At 38.2% G+C, this 16,780-nt stretch overlaps 1 long non-coding RNA gene across 1 annotated transcript in view; it reads right to left on the minus strand.

Annotated features, from left to right (window-relative positions):
- Nucleotides 1-327: 327 nt before the first annotated feature.
- The window catches only part of LOC137146237 (uncharacterized), a 74,769-nt gene continuing 58,316 nt past the window's right edge, over nt 328-16,780 (minus strand). Inside the window, exons 2-3 of the long non-coding RNA XR_010917859.1 lie at nt 7,517-7,650; nt 328-446 (exon numbers count right to left, since the gene is read on the minus strand). This is a non-coding gene — a long non-coding RNA (uncharacterized lncRNA). The remainder of the gene's footprint in view (nt 447-7,516; nt 7,651-16,780) is intronic.

Consider the following 16,780-nt stretch of genomic DNA (forward strand, 5'->3'; position numbering starts at 1 on the left):
TCAACATACATTCCCTTCGGTTTCAATCCAAGGACCATAGCCTCTCCTCCAGTGATGGAAGCTATGAGAGACATCTCGGGGAGAAGAAATCTCCATGAGAATCCCATCATGAGATCCCAATTACACCATTCCAATTGGATGAAAAAAGCAGCAGGCTCTACTCAAAAACCTGGCAGATCCACAAGGCCATATCACCCCATGCTGGACTGAAACCTATAGAAGAAGTCTGGAGTAAGTGCTCAGGTAGACACAATTCTTTTCTAAATTGCCATCATGGTTTCTTTCGTATTAATATGATTTTCTTTTTTTGTGCTTTTAGCATGTACCTTGGTTCTGATATGGTCCCCATCACTGCAATGTCAGAGTATCTCACTTATATTAATGAATTTATCCTCACAATTCTGTGAAGTAGGGACATTTTATTCTTCATTGCGTCAGATCCCCATCTGTAAAAGAGAGATTAGGTGACTCACCAGAAGTCACACAGTAAATATGCTGTAGAAATGAGAATAAAACCCAGATTAGACTAGGATTTGAACAATGCCTTAATCACAAGGTCGACCATGCCATCCATCTTTATTTGCTTAGTCTTTACTAAGGGTAATATAGGATAATAAAGGGCAAGAGAGAAGGGTTAGGGCCAAAGTCTACTAGCCTTATGCATGCACGTGATTCCTTTGTCAACAGTAGGCTACCTCACATGAATAAAACAATAGGATATTGGGCTTTAATGGCTCAACATTAACACAAATTAGAAAATGTAAAGAAAATCTGGCAAAAATCAGAATTTGTTTCTAGAGTAAAAGTTTTTTAGTTAAAAATGTTAATAGTTTTTCTATCAACTCTAGCAATTATATCAACCTGTGTATCTTTGCAACAACCCTGGAATTTAACAGTAATTGCACTGTACGGGAACACTCCTTCCAAAAACAAAGAAACCCACCACTGTTCAGTTCCTTTTGAAAGAATTTACATAACTCTTTGAACGGCATTAGTTTGGTGTTTCTTTTGGATTTGAAAATGGACCTGCTTGTTGTGGGGCTTTAAGTACTATCTCCAAAGAGACATACAAATAAACACTAGTTCTAATCATGCCAGTTTACTTCCAGCATATTGGCAAACAAAACAAACAATTTTTTTTTCAGAGAATGATTTTGCACCAGATTAAACTATAAAAGAAACTGTTACTTAATATAAAAAGGTGATAATATTTCATTGGAAGTATTTGTGGGTTTTTTTTTGTTTTTTGTTTTTAAAGTTTTTCCACGTTTTTTAAAATCTTAATCCAAAGAAATGTTGTGCCTGTGTTTAGAAAAAGGACTATCTTAATGTTTAGTTCTTTTCAAGTAGAGAAAAGAAGCTATTTTAAGGGCAAACATCTGGTTTGCTGTTGGCAATGAGTCATTCATAGGCAGCTGGCCACAGCTACTTAGTGCTCTCTTGTGCTCCATATGGTAAAAAGCTTTAACATTCCACACAACCTGCTTCTCTGATATGAAATTCAGAGCTCATTCCTTCAACAAAATGTAGTCTAACTCTATTATATTAAAGAGAGAGAGAGAAATGTTCTACCTGTTGCCAGTGTAGTTTTAGAGACCAAATATGTGGAAGCTGGGATGTGAAAGGATAACAAGATCAGGCCTTTGAAGTGGTGGATTTTTTGTTTTTTTGCTGGGAGTTGTACCACCTACAGGCGGAATGTGGCTTGGAAAAATCATCAACAGGTGCTGGGGTTTATCGTCTAATATTTTGATGTGGTGTGGCTTTCCTTACTTATTCCAGACATATCCCTCTGTAGTCAGATGTGCATTTCTTCCAACCCTACTGGATTACTTTGCATATGTGCAAGGGCAGAGATCTTCTCTCTCATATGGTTAGTCAACACAAATGTTCTAGCCATTGTAGGACAGCCTGTTCCTTGGTCCTACGTGACTGATCAGAGGGGAAAGGGGAAGTGAGGTCTCCACTCATTCATCTTCCTGTGCAGCCCTGCAGAACCTTCTCACATGTTGGGTTCTGAAGCAAGGAAATGGCGGGACAGAGCAGATGCTGCATTCTCAGGACTTTTTCCCTCAAGCAAGTGGACAGGGAGGAACAGAGAGAGGGAAGAGAGTAGAAGGAATTATAACTTTCTTCTCTCACAATGTCCCAACCAGTGGAGTTGGGCTTGCACAAAGGAGAGAAGTAAGCAGCACCCCTTTCAAGGATGCAGCAAACTGCCTCCCCCACCAGGAGATTATGTAATTCCCTGAATCCCAAATCCTTTCTAGTAAATTCTCAGTCTAGCCTTGTACTACTTAACCAAAAGAAAGAGAGACTATCAATTTAATATTTGGAATTTACATATAACTGTCGTTATATGATGTTAAAGAACTTTAATTAAACCCAGTTACTATCCTGTGTTGTAGATTTTGTTTAACTGATTTTACAAGCTTGGCAAACTGGGGCACTAAAAGAATAAGTGATTTGCACAAGATCACAAGACATTTTATGCTTTCTTCCATGCCAATGTTTATGAATGGAAAAAGCTCCCGGTCAAAATCTGTAAAGTTACCGTCTTATCAAAAGTCCCCTTCAAAACTCACCTCATCTGTAATGCATACAGAAAACTGCAACCAGATAACAGCTAATCAGGTAGACAGCTATGATCACTAATATTGACTGGCAAAAAATTCACACACATTCTAGTATCCCTTGACTCCTCCACCCCACTCCATCCCATTTGTTTGTTTTATCTAACCATTATGTCTTTTTCTGTTATATTAAAAAATCTTTGGGGCAAAGATTAAAATTTATTATTGTTGTTCCTGATATTATATTATTATATCATTGTTATATAATATATTATATTCTAGTTGTTCCTGCTATTATGGCCTTGCAGATCGGTTTCCATTGGAGGAGAAATCAGTGACAAAGAGTCTAGGTGTTTTCTTAGAGCAATTTGTTTATTTATGTTATATACACCAGCCCTTGAACAGTGGTGGCCAAAAGAGGCACACAGGAAAATCCCTTTTTCAGAAACCTCAGTTCAAACAACAATGCTAATTTCCCAAGAAGCAACACGGCTCTAAGAATGACCTCAGGTTAGAGAGATTAAGACAGAGAGCAAACCTTCATGCTGTTTGCCACAGCTCCCCTCACAAAAAGCGTGTATGGGAGACCAGGTTCATGTCCCTGCTCTGCCTGATTCAGGATCTTTTGCATCCAGGTGAGTGCCCTGCCTATTGGCTATTCTGGGGTCACTCTCTCTCTCCTCAACAGAAATTCCATTCTTAACCTGAGAAAACTTCCCAACAAAAGTTCTGTTAAAACTGACTGTGATAATTGCACTTGTATCTCATCTCCTTCCATCATCCAGGAGTACCCGGTTCCAGGTCTCCAGCTGTCACATCTCCCTGAGAAGGGACATTTGGTCCACTCCCTTTTGACTGGAGAGTTTTTGAGGCTGCACACCTTTCTTGCTCTATAGTGTGAGTTTCCCCAGGAAGCCAGTGTGCCTAACAACCTAACAACCTTTCTTTCCAAGAGCTATGAACAGCGTATTACCAGGAATTACAAGTTACCACACTGCTCTTTATAAGCACACTAATTTATTCTTAAGGTAAAAGCATAGCAGAGAAACCATAGTAAAACAATAAACAGATTTAAACCCACAGTAAACATACCAGGAGTCACCCATCAGTCTAATGGGGCTTTAGGAGGCCAGAGCCTTTCCAACCCTTCCACAAGGAATCAGTCCCCCTTAGACTAAAGGTCCCATCCATTGGCTGGATCAGAAAGAAAGCTCTGAGTCAATTTAAACCCAGCCTTTTTATATCTCCATCTCTTGGTTTCTGGAAAACTCAGTTTATGCAGGCCTCTACAGAGGGTGGTAAATCTCTCCAGTTGTTTACAAGCTGAGTGATTCACCTTAATCAATCCCCCCCATACACATACACACACACACACACACACACACACACACGCTATTTTGAGTTCCTGGAGGAACTGTGATAACCCTCTCCTCTGGGTTTACATATAATCCCTGGCCCATAGTGATACAGAAACCATTCATAAACTTAATACAACACTGTCCCCAAAGATATTAAACAGGGCTGCAATATCTATCACACTGACCCTTTCCCACAAAAAAATATGTTTAATTAAACTGGCATTTAACAGACAAAAAAAAATGATCAAAACATTCAGCCCTATTCGTGCCACCACTATTTATTCTGGAAGCTCTATTTCCCTTCTTGTAATCTATCTGAATATGCAAGACTAACAGACTCCAGCTGAGTTCATATCAGCACCATTATGTACAAGACAATGGTTACATTAAAAATTTAGCCTGTGCGGTTGGAAGCTTTTTCAGTGGGCAATTTTCTGCACTACAAGATTGTTTGAGATAGGATGCTACTTCTTACTGTCACATTTTCATCAAGCTGTTAGTGGAATTTACTGATAATAAATAGGGTTTTTTTTTTAAAGACAGCTGGAGCTTTTAAGACATTTGGTTTAATCTCCATTGAAACTATTTTTCCCTTTTTTCAGACTATTCCATTGGATAGTAGAAGCCAGCAATTTGCTGGCTAATTCCCTTGAGCAATAACAGCTGATGCTCCTACACCCAAGACTAATTCCACATGCCAAAATATGTCTTTATCAGTCTGAGGTATTTATATGACCCTTCACCATGGTATTTGAACACCTCAAATCTTTGGTGTGTTTATCCCCAGATCACTCCTGTGAGGTAAAGAAATATTGTTTTGCAGCTGAGGAACAGATCAGATGAAGATTTTAAAAGGTATTTAGGTGCCTTACTCCCATTGACTTCAGTGAGAGCTAGATGCCGCAATATTTTTTAAAAACTGGTCCTAAAGGACTTGCCCAAGGTTACACAGGAAGTCTGTGGTGGAACAATAAACTAAACCTAGGTATCTTGTATCCCAAGCTAGTCCCTACCCCAATAGACAATCCTTCATTTAATTCTGATCCTGAATGTAACTTTCTGCACCTAAAGTCCTCAGGCTATAAATGCTTGTGTACTGAGATTTACCGCCTTCTAGGGAGACAACATGAGCCTGGAATGAAGGGGGGAGGGAGTGGCAAGGGGTGTAGTGATTTGATAGGACTGGACCAGAAGTAGTGTGTAGCTTGGGGAGGACAATGAGGCTGGGAATGGAAGAGTGCACAGGAAAGGCAGTTAGGGAAAAGCTGGAGGGTTCATGAAGACAGGAGAGGTACAAGAGGCAGTAGCGCTCCCTGCTGTTGTGAGGTAGCTGGAGCTTTCTGCTCCTAGTGAGAACCTCAGGCAGTTGTTTCTGTGCTCACTGAGTCCCAAACACCAACACTCAGATTTTTGGCTTTACTTGGAATCTCCGCAAATACCACAATCTTTGTGTTTGTTTACTCATATGATTGCAAGAATACTAATGTGTCCACAGGAACTTCCACCCTAACTGCAATCCAGACTGAACCTCTATTTTGGATCCTGCTGGTCTGTTTTTTGTGCTGTAGTTTTGCACAGTGGAATCCTCAATGATTGCTTTAATCTTGTGATGTTTAAAAATATCTTTTGTCCTTGCAAAAAGGCAGAGGGTTACATTTCCAGCAAGAGAGAGCTGTTGGTAGGAATTGCACATCTAATGCCTTTCATACTTATTGAACATACATTGCTGATTCTGCTATTGTACTGTAAGATAAACCCAGGCAGGACTGCAGGGCAGTAATTCTACAGACTGGCTTTTGAGTTGTTGTATGTGGGACTTTTTGTTTCTTTGATTGTTTTTAGGCCACTCTTGGCTCCAGGGAAATGGATACTATTCTATAAAATACTGTCTGAATCAGTTTAATGTCATAACTGTGAATGAAACAAAACCTGTTTAAAAGATATAACACGCTCCCCATAAGAGCTTGATTGGGAGAGAATTCTCTCCCTAAAATGATGTATATTTCACAAAAAGATACATAAGAACATTAAATGAAAAAATATCTACTATATCTGTGTCTGAAAGAGAGAAGGAGGCATCATCTCTGGCATTTGAAGATCTGAGATTGCATAAATCCTGAAAAATCCTCCTCCTACACACCTGAATGTACAGATTTAGTTATAATGGTGAACAAACTTCATCTCTTTGTACAATATTAAGTGATTTGCTTGCCAGTTATACCAAAAAGGCAGTGGTGAATGACAACAGATACGTGCAAGGAATTAATTCAGGCATGAAACTTCAGGCAATCTAAAATCCTGCTTGTTGGGACATCCATGATATTTATTCTAGAACAGGAGTGTCCAATCTTTTAGCATGAGGGGCCACATTGCCATTTTTTTCTGATTCTGGGGGCTGGTGAGCAAGTTTCGGATGGTGGGGGTGTTGCTGATGTTGCGCCCCACTGACCGGCACAGGACTCTGAAGGTGAGGGGGCAGGTGCCAAGTTTTATTTTTGTCGGTGGGTGCCAGTGGGGAGGGGAGGTGTTTGAGGGAGGGGTGGGGGAGGACACGCTAACTGGTCACATGACTCACGTGTCTCCCTCTTGCCCATGGCCAAGGGGAGGGGAGTTGCACACTCTGCACAGTGTGCAGCAGAGTCCCCTCCCAGCCAGAACATTGCTGATCTCCTACACCCACCTCTGCTCCTGAGTCCTGGCTGGTGCAGTGCAGGGTGGTGCGGTGCAGGGCTGGAGTGGAGGGGCTATTCCTTGGATGGGATGGGGGGTGAGGCACAGGGCTAGAGGGGCCTCAGTTCCATCTGGGTTGGGGGGGGAGGGTTGCTGCACCTGGCGGTAGACAGCAGCCTTTGGCGGGCCAGATTCTGGCCTGCAAGCCCAGTTCTAGAAGTATGAGACACCAGTAGTTTTCTTTTCTAAACAGCCATTTGCAAAAAAATGCTGCTTTAGTTTTTTTTCCCCATATATATGATTTAAAACAAAATATTAGCACTTCCACCATGAAATGCTAGGAGAATTTGCAACAGGTGCAAATTCACAATTCTGGCACAGAAATGTTGGCATATTCATGGTTTAAAACAGTCTTATTGTGATGAACTAACAGTTTCCTAACTACAATTCTGAAAAACTTGAGGAACAATCTTAAAAAGGTTTCCCTTATAGAATCATAGAAATGTAGGGAGGCAGAGCCAAGTAAATCTAGATCATCCCTGTCAGGTATTTTTATATCTAATCTATATCTAGAGCTATAGATATATATATAGATATATACACACACACACACCCCACGTTATCATAACAAATTCAGCTTTGTAACTTTTGTGAGAGCTAGGAAGGCCCAGTCTATATTTATGCAATGGGGATGGGCAACTAGTCTTCCAATTTTGATGGGGGAGCGCATTGGTCCTTAGAAAAATTAGAATCTGCTCCAATAGGCTGCCAATCCCATTTTGGAAATGGGTGTCCTGAGAATCAGGAAAAGTGAAAGTAGAGAGATCAGCTGTATGAATTTTATTTACCAGTGTTTAAAAGTAAAGATGAGTCCCCCCCTCCTCTCCCTATCATTCATAAGAAACAGACACCCACCTTCCCCCCAGCTCTTCTTTCTTGTTGGCTCCTGCAAACAAAAGTGCCTCCTCCATTTTCAATCTCCTTTAACAGCCAATCTTTTCTCTCTTGGTGAGAAAAGGATTTCATTTTCCATGGATGAATTGGCCGTCCTGCAATACAAGCGAGAATCCACAGTCTTATGGGGCTTGTGTAATCTCAAACAGCTATAGATGTGTTCAGTTGCATCAGGCCCTAAGTTCTTCAGGTGGGATTTTGACACACACATTTATTACCAACCAACAGAATCTAAAGCTGCTTTCAGAAACTCTGCAACTGAATACAAACTCCTAATAACTGGCAGCACTTTTCTCCATTGTTGAAAGAAAAGCTGCTTTTTTAAAACTATATTTTTCAAATTCCTTCCTTTACTGAACATTTTTAATTAATCACATTTTCAATTAATCACAATAGTCTGCTGGGTTCTGTCTCTCCCATGCACATTTTCTCTCTCTACTGCTAACTCATCCTGAAGAATGAAGCTGTGTAATTCAAGGTAAAGAACTGAATCATGTTTCTCCAAAAGAAATGGAAAAGAAAACACGGTGACATTCTTCTTTCATGTACATAGGGCTATAAATCTTCAGTTTTCATAAAACATCTCCAAAGGTATAAATTACAGTAAATTTCAATACAGCAAAAACTGCATCTCTTTAACAAAGTCATATGTTCCCCCCCCCGGCCTTTTTTATTTTTTGCATTTGAATCAGTAAAGCAAATTGAGCACAATGGCTTGCAAGCTGTTTCTGAAACTTTAGTACGTTAAAAAAAGCAATTTTCAGTATGCTTCTGCTTCTATCCAACATAAAAGAAGTAAAATATTGTACTTCATTTCAATAAACATTTCCTGCTTCTTTTTTTTTTTTTTTTTTTAAATGTGTAGTCCATTGTCCTTTTGCAGGAAAAAATGGCTGGCTTAAAAGGGAGGGAAAGAAAAGGTGTTTCTTCATGAAAATCTTGAAAGGTCATTTTGTGTGTGTTCTATTGAACATTAAACAGTTTTAACTTCACAGTAACTGCCAAGAAACAAACACAGAGCTTAAACCAAAGCAACACCAGGATAGACACAGAATGCCATAAGAATTATGGGTGATTAAAAGAGTGGGAAGGGAAGTGGTCCAGAAAACAGTCTGCAGAATGCTAAAGTTGGAAAACTCTGCTATACAAATCTATGTTTGTCAAAAAGGACTGTAGCCTTTTCATTTAAATATGGACTTTACTTAAGCTATCTATTCTTTTATTATAACACCCTCCACTAGAGGAGCTTCATTCAGAAACAATTCAGAAACTCCATTTGGTGCAGAATGGGAGCTGTTCCCTTAGAAGCACTTCTTACATATTACGCCTGCTATCCAGAATCTGTAATGCCTTCTGACTAGTTCCGAGATGCAATTCAAGATATTAGTTTTGATCTATGAACCAGCCCTTTATGTATTTTAGAGATCACCTCTCCCTTTATCTTTGTACCCTGCAGTCAAAAACAATTAGGATGTTCAGGAAACTGTCCCCAGATGTACATTCTCCGTGGAGGGCTCTAGATTCTGGAACTTGCTCTCTGCTTAGTCCGACATATCTCAGATCTGCTGACCTAAAGAGTATGTTGCAAAGACCATATTTTCCCAAGTTGTAGCAGGTGGAACAAGTTGAGGTAGGTGGAGAGCATTTACTTCTGGTGGGTCGTAAAGACTGTTAACAATGAGTGAAATTGAATCTATATGTACTTGTAAAGATAAATTGTACACATGCTTGCAGCTTTGGATAAGTGTGTTTCTATAAAACCAAACATGTCTGAACATATGCTATGAATTAAAATAGGAGCAAAACTATGTAATCAGAAGTAGGACTCAGTAAAATTATTTTGGACAATAAATATATATGTGATATTTCTTGAGCTCATTCCATAAATGGAAAATCTCAGGACTACTCATTGATATTAACTGTCTGATCTGCACTGTAATTGCAGCATGCAATTTTTTTTTAATTCTCATGATAATGGCAAGAGAAATAAACATAAGTTATTTGTGCTGAAAGGTTAAGAAGGGATGGAAGTATCCTGGGGGTTTAAATCAATTTATACAAAGGCAGGAAAGGGCCTTTTAGCTAGCAAGCCAGAATCTTGAGCCAGGTTCTTTGAATATTAACCTAACCCTGAATAAGTAATACACAAATATTGTATGTTAATATTTTATTGTAACTTTGGCTTAATAAAAAGGTGGTTTTTGGTTTGTTTTTTTTAAAGGCAGGAAATTTTACCTGTCTTTTAACTTAAAGCTTTATTGTGCCACATACTATATCAGTCTCTTCCTATTTTTACAAAGGATGAAATGTTTATAGTTAGCTCTTGAAAGATTACATAGGAATATCTCTCTGTCTCTCTAGTATAGAAAGGGAAAGAATACTTTTTAGTGGATAATGCTCTTAAAAATGTAAGACTTCAATCTTTCACATGGATCAGCTTCCTTATATGATGCTGTTGTGATTTTTCTTATTTTAACCGATGTCTTCCTCTTGCTTAAAATCAAGCAGTTTTAAGTTGAAGATACTGGACATGATTGCTAACATGACTGATTTTGAATGTCATGGGACTCTAAAGTTGCACTCAACATGTCATAGAACATTCAGAGGACTTCTTTAGATTATTAAAACTGGCGCACAGTTCAGTGAGCACAGTACCAAGTAAACTGTATAATAAATAAAGATACATTAGGGTACCAAGGAAAAACAACTGTTAAAATTGTGAGGGTCTCAAATTCTTGACTTCTTTTAAAGAGCATTAATCACCATGTAAAGGAAAATCAAATATCCACTACAACTATTTAAGACAAACATTTCCAGACAAAGGAACAAACAAAACTATTCACCACCAGCACTGACTGCAGCAAGAAAGTCTATCCTTCATAATCTTTGCTTAACTTCAGGAAATTGGATATCTTTCTGTACTTTGTATTTTACATTGATTTTTTTACATTGATTTTTTTTTCCCGTTTAATGGAAAATTTGGTTTTAGACTTTTTTGCAAGAGGGATCAAAAAACAACCCCCTGAAAATAAACATTTCAGCCAAAACACAAAATATGTGGATCTGTTATTCTGCAATGGTGCTGCATGGGATCTGTACCTTAGTTTACTCATGTCCTCATTCTCCCCAATTGAACTATATCTGACAACATGCAACTGCTTCCCCTCACCTGAATGGAGAACTTGGTGCATCATGGAAGATGTAATTTGACCATGGAGCCCAGTTTATGGAGTGAAATGGGAGCATGAGGCATCTGAATTATAACCCCCATCAGGCACCACAACAGCTTTTCTGAAACTGAATATTTCAGTCTTTAGTTTTTCACCAAAAAGTTGAACTTTGTGATAGAAACTTTTACTTTTTCTTCATTTTTTGTCAAAGTTTTCCATAGGGAAAAAATGCCTTGTCCTGGAACAGAAACATCCAACCAATCTGAATATTCTTGTTTTTCCACATTACCAACTGGATAATAACTGGCTCTATTGATAAATCTAATTGAATAAATATCAGTTTTAGAAGTAATTTATCTAGTCTGAAACTGTAATAAATTTGGTGGCAATTTCTCATTTGTGATATTTATAGTAATTGAGTATTCCATTTTGACCCTTTTTAGTATTTAAAATTAAAATTAATGGGATTTTGCTATCAACTTCAATAAGTATAGAAGAAGGCCTTTACATAGTATAGTAACACCTACTATATGATCCTGAAATGCTATTAAAACTGTACATTTCTTTTCTTCTTTCTATTAATCTCTCTTCTTCCTTCTTTCCAGTCACAGATTCCCATTTTTCTGTTCGTTTCTGTTCATTTGTTTCTCTTCAACTTTCTGCCTTCATTTCTGATTCTCTTCTCATTCCTTCATCTCCATCCCACAGCACGCTCGGTCAATCCTGTGTTGAACCTGCTGTTCCCATTGGGTTGGTTCCATAACCTGCCTTCACCATTGCACTCCCTCCCCATGCTCCCTCTGTTTTACAACTCTCTGATTTCATGCTATTCTATGGCAGCTCTGACTGGTCTGAAATCAACCTTTTGTGCTTTTCCCTCACATTTGCCAGTCATTGGAGGCATCAGCCTACTCCCCCTTTCCCTGTCAAGGAAATCCACTGGTGACTGCCTCATTCGTCTGCTCCCCTGGGGCCTGAACTAAAGCTCATTCTAGTCACTGGAAAGTCACTGAATGGATACAAGGGCCTGATTCAAGTCATAGGCTTCAGTGGGCCTTGAATCAGTCCCTGGAACCAGAAATCCTCAGAAGTGCAGTTCTTTCTTCCCAGTTTTATGTTTAATAGCTCTGGAGTTCAGTTAATTTGCCTCCCAATGCTTAAATGTAACTATTAGATTTTGAATGAAGTTATCTTGACTATCTTCTATTAAAATTGAAATGCAGAAATTATCTCTAGAAATATTCATTAAAATTCATAAGAAGATAAATCATGATTAGGAATGTGCCATTTGTTTATTAAAATACTGCTTGCTATAAAATTCTATTGCTTGGGTCTTTTACGATTCAAGCTAATGAGAAGAAAGATTATGAAACAGCTGCACTAAACAAAAGAATTACTTCTTGGTATGCAAAGCCTAAGGAATCGCTGCACAGTAAATGAACAGCAAAAGGAAAAAAAATCTTAGATATCTTTTCAGCCCAACTGCTAACACATCACCCTCAATGGATGAAATTACCAACATTCACCTATTTGCCCTGCTGGCTATCTCTGCTCCATCTACAAAAGATTTAAGATAACAAACCAACAATATTCAGCTCCACATGGTTTCTACAAATACTTTCATCTAAAAGATTTTATCCACTTTACAAAGGCCGCAACCCTGATGTACAAAAGGAAGTTTCTAACTTCACAACAGTATTTGTTCTTGTTTCCTGATTTTTACCAATAAAAACATACCTAACTTTTGAACAATCATCTTTTTTCATGCATCATACATAAACGGAGTTACTGCTCTAAACTGCTCCAACATACTGGTTTCCAAGGTAACCAAGACAGAGCTAGCAACAGAAGTAGACTGTAGAAATTAGACAAAAAAAAAAATTAAACAAACACATACTTGATTCTAGATGTTGCCATTACTAAAATGTAACAAAAACGATACCTAAATTATATTGTGGCATGAAGACCAACAAGGTAAAGAGTAAATTCCTGATCTTTTCCTGCTACATCCTTCCTTTTTTTCCCCTATCACCATTAATTACTATATTTCCCATCACCCAAAGTCACAATGATGGCCTGGTCTTTAATTGCTTTCTTCCTCCTGTCGAGGAACTTTCCAGATCATGCTATTGATTTCTCTACAACATCTCCAAAATCCATCCTCTCTCTTCTATTTCAGTGGCTCAGATCTGAGTCCTACCTCTCAATCTCATTTCAGTTATTGCAACCTTCTCCTTACTGATATGACACATTTTCCTATTGCTTCACTCCAGTTAAGTCAAACAACAGTTATGTAGATACTATTTTTCTTCTCTGTCATTATGATAATTTATTTCCTCTTCTCTGCCTGGCACCCTCTCTTTTTCTGTATCATTTTCAAATTACTTCTCATTTCCAAGGCACACTAATCCTGGCCTACCTATATCTTTGCCATCTTCATGCCACTCATTTTCTTCCCAAGCTACCCTTAATGCCCACTGTCTCCCCTACTACTTCCAACTCTTTATCATATAGTACACTACCTCATATGGCTGGAATAACTAGGAGCTGGTCGGGAAAATTCTGCTGAAAAAATTGTTTTATTGGAATTTTCTGATTCAGTGAAGTCTGAACGTTTGTGGAAATGATCCACTTTTGCCCAAATTCCAACAGATCTCAGGCAGATTTCCATTGAAAACTTCCTGATTTCCTGCCAGCTCGCTCACCTGGATCTTCAGCAGCCAGTCTTGTGAACTGCTAGGGACTCTGAGCTTCCAGGGACCACAGCTCTGGGGGTTTCAGCCATGTAGATTGTCCCTAGGCCAGGGACCTCAGGGCTTCAAAAGTCCATGGCTTCGGAGCAGCCAGCTATAAGAGCTCCGTTCCCTTTCCCAGATAATTTGAACATTTGGTTTTGTTCGAACAAAACCAAATTTTGAAATATCTAAATCCTCTGTAAAATGGTACTACCTTTCTTCACACAGCTCTAAATAACCTCATCAATGTACACTGAACTACCTTAATCCTTCCTTTCAATAAACTATTAAAAAATCAACTATGTGTTCAAGCTTTAATAACCATGCTCCAGTCCAAATTTTGATTTTGGCTTCTCTCATTCTATTTCTATTCAATTTTGCCTTTAGACCATTAGTTTTCTGGGGCAGGGATGTGTTCTGTTTGGTGCCGATCTACCAATCTACAGCACAGAGCATATTTTTATTGCTAAATAAGAGTAAGGACAAATGTATAAATTAATGCTATGAGTACTTCCCTACTGCTATAACCCTAGTTTCTAACTATAGTTTCTCTCTTTCACCCCCCACATTTATATCACATGAAGGAGGCAAAATTAGATTGTCTCTCTGCCTGCTTTACAGAATAAATAATTAAAAATTGTACAACAGTAGACCTCATTAAAAACAACTAAAACAACTCCACGTGGGTTGAAAGTACTGGGTCATTAGTGAAAGGTAAATAGTCTACCCATTCAACTTAGGCCATTAGGCACACTAAGAATACAAAGAGAAATTAAATGTGTTTTTAATGTTTTATTGAACTAGATGAAATTTTTTGCTGCTTGGGCAGCTCCACCCTGACTCAAAACATTTCACATATAATAAAATTCATGCTGAAAAAAGAAATATTTCAGCTGTAAGACAGCTGTGATCGATAGCCTGCTTGGAATCATTACAAGCTTCTTTCCTTCCTGAAAGTGAGAGAAATTATGATCACTCTACCACTTTATATGATCTACATTCACCAAATATGCCAGGGACTAAACCTTGTCTCCTTCCATAACCTGCATTCCCTTTTCTTTGGACTATATAATTAATTTGGAAAAAGGTTAAAAATAAGACATTTTGTTATTTTAAAAGAATATCCAGCTAAGCAAGACATACTTAAAGCTAACTGAGGCCATCTCAGAGGGAAGTATTGTCAAGTGGTTAAAGCAGGATTAGAAGGCAGGAAACTTGAGTTTTATTATGGCTCTGCCATTGACTTGCTATGTCACCATGGGCAAGTCACTTCAACTTGCTATTCCTCTTTTTCTTCATCTGTAAAAAGGGATGCTAATAACACTTTCCTAACACACAGGATTGCTGCTAGGCTTAATGCATTAATCAATTAATAGGAATTTTGTTATTAACTTTACTGGGGCTAGGATTTCACTGAGTGTTTCTATAATTTATTAGATTGATGAACAGAAAAATAGTCAATGTTTTCCAATAGTTTCTGCTTCTTGGTATGTGAGAGCCAATCATGCCCTTCTGAAGTATTATTAATGAGCTATGTGAAGAGCTGTAGTATCTGTTCAGATTCCTAGTGGAATAATTCAGGAAGCACACTCTGGGGAGAAACTCATGAAAGATTTTTCCCCTAATCCCTTCCCACAGATTTTTCCACAGCATGGTTGATCACATCTGAAGATCCCAGAGTTACATTCTCAGACTAATTACCAATACTTCAGATAACTGCATGTGTAGCTTTAGGTAAAAACTGAGGGTGAAAATTTTCAAATCATCTGGAGTCCCATTTTCAATAGGATCTAAATGATTTAGGCACCTTTTGGAAAATGGTTTTAGGTTCCTAACTCAGTTACGAGCTTTTAAAAAATTTTACCTTAACTTTTTAATGATGACAATTTAATGGCTGTCATTATGGTTATAGGGCAAACCTAGAACTAGAAGCAAATAAGTAGCCACTATGGAGAAGCAGGTGCTTTTCTAAGAGCAGTTCAGAAAAAACTCCTCAACATTGTCTTTTTTTTTTATATGCACCTTTCTTTGGTCTGATTGTACAGTGAATTCATGAACCAATTAGCACTGAGGTAAAACACAACCTCTTTTTTCTTTAAAATTCTGTTGTTGGTACCAATTCAAAACTAGTAAAAAAATAAATCTTTGTGAAACTAAATAAAGTAGCAAGATACAAGCAAAGAGCTACTGTTCAGATATCAACTTGAAGTATTAGGCAACACTTCTTATTTATATAAAATCAGGCCCCTTTCAAGAGCCTCTAGGTTTCCAAATAAAAATGTCCTGTCCCAATTTTATCTGAACTGGTAAAAAAAAAATCAACCTCTGTTAAATCATAATAGGTCATTTTTATTCTGAACTAAAGACTTCCAAACATAGATTTGCAGCAAAATAACTAAAGATGTAAATTAAAACTGACTTAGTTATCTTGGTTCCAGTCTGGATAGGGAGGCCTTTAAGCAGGGATGAGAATTTGGCCCTATGTATTTATTTAGAACATAAAAACTACCATATTGGATCAGACCAATGGTCCATATAGCCCAGTATCCTTTCTTATGACAGTGGTCAATGCCAGGTGCTTCAGAGGGAAGGAACAGAACTGGCAATCAAAGAGTGATCCATCCCGTCATCAACTTCCAGCTTCTGGCAAACAGAGGCTAGAGACACTCAAAGCATGACCATGAGCTGCATCCTGAGCATCTTAGCTAATAGCTATTGATGGAATTCTCCTCCATGAACGCATCTAGTTCTTTATTGAGCCCTTTTGGCCTTCACAACATCTGTCAGCAACGAGTTCCACACTGACTGTACGTTGCGTTAAGTACTTCCTTTTGCTTGTTTTAAATCTGCTGCCTATTCATTTAACTGGGTGACCCCGGTTCTTGTGTTATGTAAAAGAGTAAATAAACACTTCCATATTGACTTTCTTCACAGAAGTCAAGATTTTTTAGACCTCTCTCATTTCTTCTCTTAGTCATCTTTTTTCCAAACTGAAAAATCCCACTCTTTTTAATCTTTCCTCAGATGGAAGCTGTTCCATACCCTTATAATTTTTATTGCCCTTCTCTGTACCTTTTGTGTGTTTTATGAACACATTTTTTATATAGCAGTCAAACTCCTGATGAAGTTTCATTTCACACTCTCACTCCAGCACTGATCACTCTCCTGTATCATACCAATAAAGATGATAACATTTTGTTATTTCACAGAGAGAGAGAGAGAGAGAGATGTTGCAAATATCCAAAACTTCTGGGCAACTTTGCCTACACTACTGATTGGCTGTGGCTACACCCTTCACAATGTTTTGCAAAGTCAAATGG

This window comes from Emydura macquarii, unplaced genomic scaffold (genome assembly GCF_026122565.2).
Source record: "Emydura macquarii macquarii isolate MOO-44397 ecotype Brisbane River unplaced genomic scaffold, CSIRO-AGI_Emac_v2 contig_431, whole genome shotgun sequence".
NCBI lineage: Eukaryota > Metazoa > Chordata > Testudines > Chelidae > Emydura > Emydura macquarii.